The sequence below is a fragment of the Mustelus asterias genome, chromosome 3 (assembly GCF_964213995.1).
Source record: "Mustelus asterias chromosome 3, sMusAst1.hap1.1, whole genome shotgun sequence".
Lineage (NCBI taxonomy): Eukaryota > Metazoa > Chordata > Chondrichthyes > Carcharhiniformes > Triakidae > Mustelus > Mustelus asterias.
The window spans coordinates 40,913,776-40,924,456 of NC_135803.1; the positions used below are offsets into that span (position 1 = coordinate 40,913,776).

General features: G+C 45.0%; 1 long non-coding RNA gene across 1 annotated transcript; it reads right to left on the minus strand.

The window, feature by feature from the left end:
• Positions 1-746: 746 nt before the first annotated feature.
• LOC144490120 (uncharacterized) lies at positions 747-9,947 on the minus strand. The gene is made up of 3 exons (XR_013497158.1): positions 9,806-9,947; positions 3,047-3,151; positions 747-2,139 (listed from the first exon to the last, which is right to left on the minus strand). It is a non-coding gene; the product is annotated as an uncharacterized LOC144490120 (long non-coding RNA).
• Between the last annotated feature and the right edge of the window lie 734 nt (positions 9,948-10,681).

Below are 10,681 nucleotides of genomic sequence, written 5' to 3' on the forward strand. Positions count from 1 at the left end.
TCTTGTAGCCACAGTATTTATATAGAATCATAGAAATCATAGAAACCCTACAGTGCAGAAGGAGGCCATTCGGCCCATCGAGTCTGCACTGACCACAATCCCACCCAGGCCCTACCCCCACATATTTACCCGCTAATCCCACTAACCTACGCATCTCAGGACTCTAAGGGGCAATTTTTAACCTGGCCAATCAACCTAACCCGCACATCTTTGGACTGTGGGAGGAAACCGGAGCACCCGGAGGAAACCCACGCAGACACGAGGAGAATGTGCAAACTCCACACAGACAGTGACCCGAGCCGGGAATCGAACCCGGGACCCTGGAGCTGTGAAGCAGCAGTGCTAACCACTGTGCTACCGTGCCGCAATGGAAGGAAGGTCATATGATTGGTCCAGTTAAGTTTCTGGCCGATGGTAACACCCAGGATGCTGGAGTTGGAGGATTGAACAATGGTAATGCGATTGAATGTTGAAGGGAGATAGGTGGACTCTGTCTTATTGGAGATGGTCATTGCTTGGTGCAAATGTTACTTGCCACTTATCATCCCAACTCTCAATGCTATCCACGTCTTGCAGCATGTGGACATAACTGCTTCAGCATCTGAGGAGTCGCCAATGGTGCTGAACACAATGCTATCATCAGCAAACATGATGGAAGGAAGGTCATTAATGAAGCAGCTGCAGATGGTTGGGCCGAGGACATTACCCTGAGGAACTCCTACAGTGATGCCATGGAACTAGGATGATTCACCTCCAACCATCACATCCATCGCCCTTCCACTGGTTGGAAGCACAGAGCTCCCCCCGATTCCCATTGACTCCAGTTTTGCTGGGACTCCCTGATGTCATACTGTATCAGTATACTGATGAGGCAATAATTGGGAAGGTAAGATGTATCTTTTTATTATGGACAGGACATACATGGGCAATTTTCCACATTATAGTGTAAATGCTAATGTTGCCGTTGCACCGGGACCACTTGGCTAGGGGTTCAGATAGTTCTGGAGGACAAGTAGGGCGGCACGGTAGCACAGTGGTTAGCACTGCTGCTTCACAGCTCCAGGGACCTGGGTTCGATTCCCGGCTTGGGTCACTGTCTGTGTGGAGTTTGCACATTCTCCTCGTGTCTGCGTGGGTTTCCTCCGGGTGCTCCGGTTTCCTCCCACAGTCCAAAGATGTGCGGGTTAGGTTGATTGGCCATGCTAAAAATTGCCCTTAGTGTCTTGAGATGCGTAGGTTAAAGGGATTAGTGGGTAAAATATATGGGGGTAGGGCCTGGGTGGGATTGTGGTCGGTGCAGACTCGAGGGGCCGAATGGCCTCTTTCTGTGCTGTAGGGTTTCTATGATTTCTGTGAAGTCTTCAGTACTGTTGCTATGTTGGGTTGTCGGACATCATAGCCTTTGCAGTATTGATTGCCATCAGAGGTTTCTTGATATCACATGGAGTTTGGATGAAGGCTGCTATCGGTAATGCTGGAGGCCTCGAGAGGAAGCTGAAATGGATCATCCACTCGGCACTTCTGAATGAAGATGGTTTCAAATGCCTTCACCTTGTCTTTTGCATTGATCTGCTGGGATCCCTATCATTGAGGATGGGGATATTTGTGGAGCCTCCTCCGCCAGTGAGTTGTTTAATTGTCAAACACCCTCAATTACTGGACGTGACAAGACTGCAGAGCTTAAGTCTGATCCGTTGGTTGTCGGAATGTTCAGCTCTGCCTATTGCATGCTGTGTTCATTGTTTGACATGCAAGTAGTCCTGTTTGTAGCCTCATCAGGTCGACACCTCATGTTTAGGTAATCTGCTCCTGGAATGCCCTCCTGCATTCGTCATAGAACCAGGTTTGATTCCCCAATTTGATGGTAATGGAAGAGGTGGGGGGGGGGGGGGGGGAGGCGGGGTAGGCCAGGCTTGAAGTTAGATTGTGGTTATATACACTTCTGCTGCTGCTGATGGTCCACAGCACTTGATGGATGCCCAATTTTGAGTTGCCAGATCTGTTTGCAATCTAGCCCATTTAGCATGATAGTAATGCCACAAAACATATGGAGGGTATTCTCAATGTGAAGATGGAACTTTGTCTCCACAAAGGCTGTGTGGAGGCCACTCTTACCAATGATGTCTTGCACAGATGCATCTGCAACAGATAGATTGGTGTGGATGAGGTCAAGTAAGCTTTTCCCTCTTGTTGATTCACCCACCACCTGCCGCAGACCCAGTCTAGCAGCTATATCCTTCAGGACTCAACCAGATCAATTAGTCATGGTGATACTGAGCCACTCTTGGGGACGAACAGTGAAATCCCCCAACCAAAGTACCTTCTGTGCCCGAGCCACCCTTACTGCTCCTTCCAAATGCTGTTCAACATGGAGGAGTACTGATCAGTTGAGTGGGGTGTGGTAACTGGTAATCAGTAGGTTTCCTTGTTTATGTTTGAGCTGATGCCATGAGACCTTGTGGGGCACACAGTCAATGTAGAGGACTCCCAGAGTAACACCCTCCCGACTGGATGCCACTGTCCTATCTTTCCTGGTGGGTTTGGCCTGCTGATGGGACAGGACATAGCCAGGAAGGAAGATGTCTGCGACATTGTCTGTAAGTTATGATTCAGTGAGTATGACTATGTCAGGCGGTTGACTTGTCTGTGGGACAGCTGTCCCAATTTTGGCAGAAGCCCAGATATTAGTAAGGAGGGCTTTGCAGTGTCAACAGGGCTGGGTGTGCCGTTGCCTAGACTGATTCCAATTTTGTCTGGTTTCATTCTTTTTTGAATTTGTCGCGGCTTGGTGCAACTGAATGACCAACCGAAATAATCTCTCAGCATCTACCCTATAAGCCCCTTCAGAATCTTGGATGTTTCAATGAGGTCACCTCTCATTCTTCTAAGCTCCAGTAAATATAGATAGGCCTTTATTGAGCTTCTCAACATACCCCCTCATCCTGGGCACCAATTTAGTGAACATATGCTATACTTCCTCCAATGCAAGTCTATCATCAAGCCAATTATAGTGGACTAGTACATATGCTTACAAAAGTATACTTACATGATTAACAGTAGGGTTCCTGCATAGGCCGGTTAAGGCACTGAGTAACTGAGCCGCATAGACCAAAAAGTTTTCAGATCGATCTCTTGACTGTGTTGATTTTAGCTGGTATGATAGAAGAGTGTAATTATTGACCTCATAACCCCCATGTTATGAAACTTTTTTGCTCTTTACTGCTATCCAGGGACCCTTCTGGAAGGGCAAGTGTATGTTTATTAGGTGAGAATAGGGCCAGACTGAGCAATGATGTCGGATGATTGTATTCATTCTGTTTATATATGAATAATCATAGAATCCTACAGTGCAGAAGGAGGCCATTCGGCCCATCGAGTCTGCACCAACCACAATCCCAGCCAGGCCCTATCCCCGTTACCCCATGCATTTACCCTATCTAGTCCCCACCACTAAGGGGCAATTTATCATGGCCAATCCACCTAACCTGCACATCTTTGGACTGTGGGAGGAAACCGGAGCACCCGGAGGAAACCCACGCAGACACAGGGAGAATGTGCAAACTCCACACAGACAGTGACCCAAGCCGGGAATTGAACCCGGGTCACTGGCACTGTGCTACCATGCCACCCCAAATGGAAGGCCTCAGTCGAACCCTACTCCACAACACCGTTATGAGATGCCAGAGAGGAAGCAAATGGCAAAGGAGAAAAATAAATAAAAAAAATAGTTCCCTTCAAAGTTTAGGATATATAAAATGGGTCAGCATTCAAATCGGAGAAGGGTAAGTATGCAACTGGGTGACTCCCGCCTCCATGCCGGTTTGCCACCACAATCCCAACCTCAATGAGGACAGCTCAGGGATGGGCCAACCATCCATCACAAAAAAAGGAGGCAGCCAATTCAGGCTAATTATCAATAGAAGACCCCATTCCCACACTGACTGGAATTTCCAGTTGGCAACGCGGGCAGCCCACATGGAGTATGGACCCAAGACAATCGGTGGGTGGGGGGATATGAAACATCAAACTCCCTCCTGTTCCATAACAGTTGCCAGGCCAAAGCTGCATTTACTACTAAATGTGAAAATCATGTTTAAATAACTTTTCAAGACAAAACAGGGAAGGTTGATGAGGGCAATGCTGTTGATGTGGTGTGCATGGACTTTCAAGAGGTGTTTGATACAGTGCCACACAACTGACTTGTGGGCAAAATTACAGCTCATAAGTTGAAGGGACATCAGCAACATGGATACAGAATTGGTTGAGTGACAGAAAATAGAGACTAGTGTCTGGTTAATGGATGTTTTCACGCTGAAGAAGGTCTATAGTGGAGTTCCCCATGGATCAGTGTTGGGACCCTTGCTTTTCCTGATATATATTAGTGACCTAGACCTTGGTGAACAGGGCACAATTTCAAACTGTGTGGATGATACAATACTTGGAAGCATTGTGAACTGTGAGGAGAGTAGTGTAGAATTTCAAAGGAACACAGACAAGGTGGTGGTGTGGGAAGGCAGGCGACAGATGAAGCTCAATGCAGAGAAATGTGAAGTGATTCATTTTGGTTGGAAGAATATGGAGAGACAATGTAAAATAAAGGATACAATTCTAAAGTGAGAGGATAATCCAGCAGGCTTCTTTGTCCTGGATGGTTTCAAACTTCTTGAATGTTGTTGGAGCTGCACTTATCCATGCAGGTAGAGTATTCCATTACACTTCTGACTTGTACCTTGTAAATTAATGGAGCACTAAAGATTGTGCTGCATAAAAATTCTGCCCCATATAACTTTTTAATTGGTCTTCTTGACTTGGCCCACACCTTCCAACATATAGGCTGACCAGCTCACCAGGTTCCTGCAGTCCCTTTAAAAGATTTTGGATGGGATCTTGAGACCACACTCTTCGAGTGGAATTTTACAAAAACAATTCTAAGTGTCAAATGAACGTGAAAGCAGGAAAAAAAAAAATTGCACCAATCTTTTGGCAGAGCTCCCTGTCGCAATCATACGACACTTAGTTAAAAGAAAGAGCCCAGATGCAATTCCCAGTATATTGGGAGATCTCCTACCGGCCCCTCCAACCCCCACATGGATATCAGGAGCTGGTTTCCATTGCTCTCTGTGCTGGTCTCCCCCTCCCCCACCCCCACCACCTGGACATTACCTTCCCCCCACCCCTGGTAATTGCCGCCACTGCAGTGGGCACCATACGTGATCCTCGCCGGTGAGGACCTCGACCGGTGAGGGGGTGAGTACAAGTGAGCCCGGACGATAGCATCCGGAACTCACTGATAATATTTAAATAATGTCATGAATATTGAAATTGGCTTCGCACCGTTTCTAGGCGTGAAGCTGAAAATAAGTGCCGGTAAGATCATGAGAGGCGACAAACCAGGCACGATCCTGATTTTTCACCTCTTAGCCTATCTTACCGGCTCACCACGTCGATCAACCGGCGTGACGAGCCGGTAAGATCGCAGCCTTCATCTGTGAGATCGCTGGCAGGGGCTTAAGATCCGCCAAAACCTGGAAATTGTAAATCTCGCCAGTGAGATTGCAATCTCCGATTTTCACTGCTCCTCGTCGCCAACGTAATCAGGTTCATGCACATAGTGAATGAGAACCTGATTTGCATTCATGTCACTAAATCTTAATCTAATTAAAGGCCCCCCACACTAGATCTTCCCCCCCCCCAACTAGATTTACATACCTCGCCAACATTACCTCATGTTCCCTCCCCGCCCCACTCCAAAATATCGTAATTCAGCCAAGCGCCAGTTTCCCGTCATCAACATCCTTTATTATGCACCAAAGAACACGACAGTGTCTGCAGCTTACAGCTAGGCAGTCTTCAACTCGTGACCTACAACAATGGTCTGGGTTCAGTAACAGGTTTAAAAACCCCCGCCTATCTCATTGGGGCCTTCACTCATTCAGTAAGGAAGCTTGTACCCCATGATGTCCATGGGGAGATCTATGGATGATTCTGCCGTGCCCTTTGTGGCTATCATAACACGCAACACCGCCCTCAATTTCTCTTCGTTCAACCCCGTGGTCAACTTTGACCCTTCCACTGTGCTGGATCCATCCACCCACCTTCCCATGATCTCTCCCACAAACAATGCAGAATATCCTGGGCCTCCAGCCAATTCTTCAGTGTTCCTTGCTAGACAGGGAGCCAAGCCTATCAATCAGTGAGCCTGTTTTTAAACAAAGTACCTACATGCCTTGAAGGTAAAAGCCTATTTCAGACCTGAACTGCTCCCCCATTCCTTTGCCCCTCATCCCACCACTTACAAATCCCTAACCAGTAGACACCAGGATCATAGAATGTTGAAGCAAAAAGGAGCTAATTTGGCCCATCACTCCTGTACTAATTAGTTATTTAAAATAAAACCTGGCTCTTTTTCCAATTATGTTAAATCTGTCTACTCTGGTTATCAATGCATCCACCAGTTGAACCAGTTTCTCATTATTTATTCCATCAAAGTCCCTCACCATTCTGAACACCTCATTAAATCTCCCCTTAACTTTTCCTGCTTCCCTGGTCTATCCATGTAGTTGAAGTCTCTTAACCCAAGTATCATTCCACTAAATCTCCTTTGGACCTTCTCCAAGACCTTAACATTCTTCCAAAACTGTGGTGCCCAGATCAGGACACAAGTCCAGTTGAGGATTAGCCAGTGTTTGAAGGTTTTCTACTTGCTTTTCTACTCTATAAGCAGGGTCTCCAGGAAAGCCCCTGTGGTTGTTCCACAGTGACGGGACAGGTGAGCCACGCAAAACACCGTAGGCATCGGCGGGACCGGAAGATCCTGCTGGCAGCCGATGGCAAGCCGCCTCTGCCGATGGAAACCACACCACCGGTGGCAGAAATTCCCACCCTATGGGCGGGATTTTATGGCCTCGCTCGAGCGAGACCGGAAATTCCTGCTCGAGGTTAACGAACATTTCTGTTGTCTGCCCCTCGCCCGCTCTGATTCCGTGGTGGCCGGAGCGGTAGAATTCTGGTGTATGTCTCTATAAGACAATGAAGACACTCCCACAATGAACACCCACATGTTCCATATGTTTTTTTTAAAAACACACTTATCAACTTGTCCATTCAAAGATTTGTGTACCTGAGCCCTCAGATCTCTCTGCTTCTGCAATACCTTTAAATTTGTGCCATTAGTTTATTCTATATCTCTTTATTCATCCCCAAAAATGTCTCACTTCATACTTTTCTGCATTACATTTTATCTGCTGTGAATTTTCCCATTTTCACCCATTTGTCCTCTTGAAATCTGTTGCTACCACATGGGGGAAGTAGGGAAGAACACTGGGGTGCTTGAAGAGAATGCCAGCTCAAATTTGGAGGGAGATGGAAGAAGAGTATGGCTGGAATCATATCATAGGGGTGGCACGGTGGTTAGCACTGCTGCCTCACAGCGCCAGGAACCCGGGTTCGATTCCCAGCTTGGGTCACTGTCTGTGTGGAGTTTGCACGTTCTCCCCATGTCTGCGTGGGTTTCATCCGGGTGCTCCCACATTCTGAAAGACGTGCTGGTTAGGTGCATTGACCCGAACAGACGCCGGAGTGTGGCGACTAGGGGAATTTCACAGTAACTTCATTGCAGTGTTAGTGTAAGCCTTACTTGTGACTAATGAATAAACTTTAACTTTAATCTTACGGTCATTCACGCCAACGGGATTTTCCCATCCCGCTGCAGTGAACGGAGTTTTGGCTGGGTGCCAAATTCTCTGACCTCACTGCAGCGGGAGCGTGGCGTGAATGGCCAGTAAGATTGTACCATTTGTGATTGAAAAAGCTTAGACAGAGAGAAGGCTGAAGAAGAGGAAGTAGAATTAAGTGAGAAGAGGGAGGCAAGTGCCAGTCAAAGACTGGGAGGCTTGGAGGAAGAGAGTGTGAAAAGATCAGGTACTGGGTGGGGCATGGTGGACCTACCAACTGGAGTTGAGATATTAGATGTAGGAGGAGTGTTGAGGTAACCTTTGGGAAAGTAATGGCTTGGATAATCTGTTAAATATCCAAATATGTACTTTTCAGATAAAAAATCTATCAAGTTTTAAATATAAAGGTGCTTAAATTTAACCAAAAGGTGCAAATAATGCTCTGAAAGAGCGTTCCTCAATACACCCTGCCCAAGAATGTACAACTGACTAACTCATACCAACATTTGAATTTTCCACTTTTTAAAAAATGAATTTGTTTATTTTGTCTAACACAAGTGGAGAATGCACGTATACCCACAGTTTAGTTCCAAAGCCCATATGGCAACCTATTTCACATTTCTTAGGCTTTTAATATTAGAGCCATCCATAAATTGTCAGCTTGTTTGAATACCTGATATTTTTTCTGAAGCTGTTGCTTAACTTTTTGCTAGTTATCTAGGTTGGCAAATGCAGTGCTTGGTGAGCTGATCTCAACTAAGCAGCTGTTGGGGGTGTTACAAACTGCGTCAGTGCCTCGAGGCTAGGCTACACAAAAGATAAATAAGCCAGGATTCCTGCTCTCGGTTGTTATCTAGCGACCTCCTCTGGAAAGTGTGCATGTATGGACCTTGGATGAGGACAAAACTGAACGTTGTCGCAATAATCCTTATGGTCAAGTTGCTGGCTGACAGCCATTGTCTAGAAAAGGCTGAAATATGAAGAATGCCCAGTGGAGTGCTGACAGCAATTATGCGCCAGTAAAAATCAGTGTCGAAGAAGGAAAATAAAACTGGTATTTTTATAAATCAATCCAGTTTATTTGCTTTACTAATTTTGGGACTCATTCATATATCAGTTCTAAATCGCAGTTTAGCTTAAATCCCTAATTTCTATTGTACAATCCAATTTTGCAGGATCATTATTGTACAATTCTCTGCACTAATTGAAATACTGTATCATGAAGTGAATGCGATTTTCATTATATTCAGTTCAATAATTAATGACTAGCTTTTGCCTGGGGATCCAGCATTACAACACACAAGGTATTGTTTACGGAGAATGCCCTCATTTATGTGCCTTGGACAATGAAAGAGCAGGCCTATTTTGTACGTGTGTTTTCACACAACTACAGTGGAGGCCACGTGCTAATACGTAAGGATCGAAAGGGCATGTCAGAAACTGTCAGTGGTGGGCAAAATGATACTCAACTGAATCCTAAGTCCCTTTTAGAATACTGAAAAACATGCCCTGATGAATCCTTTCAAACTATCGTTCTCATCCCAGCAAAATTAGGCTGGAAACGAACGATGGAAAATTTGCTTGTCAACTCCCGACAAGGAAATCCTGTGCTTAAGCAAAACGTCTTTTTTTTTGGTAGTGTGCTGCTAAACACAGAGGAAATTCTTCATAACGAAGGTTAGATTTGAAAAAAATGTGAGCAATTTTCGATCTGACTGTATTTTTGTAATACAGCTCGGAGTAAATTACTGATACACTTGGTCATAAAATAGGCAATTGTATTTTTGTGTTTATTTGACTGGGGAGCTACTAAGGTTTCAGTATCACATTCTGAAGGAGCTTTTGGATGCATCAGGCTTTTAACAAATGATCGTTCAAAAATATTGATGTAGTGTAAAACTAATTCAAGATAAGAGTACAGAAGTAACAAAAACGTATGAATCTGTTTTTCATAACAGCCTTTCCTGAAATTTTAAGAAGAAACAAACACTTTACGTAACTTATGAATATTAAGTAGCACATTTTCATTGTCTGTGCGACATGACAGTGAGGTTTCAAATTTGTTGCGAGATAAAGCAAATTAAAATGGTCTAATTTACAACGTTGTTCCCTTTGTCAACTATAACCAGTACCTTTTTAAAAAAAAAATTCTGTCTGCAATGTCACCCTCAGAGGTACTGGACACAGTATTTTCTGGTTTGGAAGCCGTGACTGTTTCTTCATCCACACTGGCGCTACACGGCCTCCATGATACACCGTGACAAAAGCTCTCTAAAGGTTATGAAATGGCGGATTGTGCTGAAAAGTCAGGAAATGAAACCGGAGCCAGTGCAGCCGAAGGGTTAGACGCAAAACATGGATTTCATGGAAGCCTGCCGGAATGAAGCTAACCTGGAATGGACTCGTGCAGCACTGACTGCATTATCCTGCATAGCCGGCAGCTAAAGGCTGACAGGGATAAAAAAAATAATTGCATCTGCTTATGGTGCACAATATGCCATGAAAAATAGATCAGATAAAAGACGCAAACAACTGAGGTCATTCGGGCAGTTAAATACAACCATAATCTAAGCTTCAGGGTCACAATAAGTGAGTTCTTATGTTTTGACTCTCAGCATATTACAAATATTGATTTATACCCGGAATAATGGAATAAAAATCTGTACATATTCCACATTGTGTGACAAAATCTTTACTGTTTTGGAACAAAGCTCCAACTTTCCTTCCCGCACAGCCGATTTTATTACTGGAAACAGAACGCACTTTCTGGATGAGTATGAATAACAAGAATGTTGTTCAAAGAACAACAGTGCCTGTATTTCCGGCGCAACTGGTACCGTTCCTGGCACAGGAGAACATGCTGCTTCACCAGGATCATGGGTTCCCCCATGGTGCCAGTGATTGTTTGTACATTGCTTTCATATCATAGACTCATAGAATACCTACAGTGCAGAAGAGGCCATTCGGCCCATCCAGTCTACAACTCTCTAACAGAGTATCTTACCCAG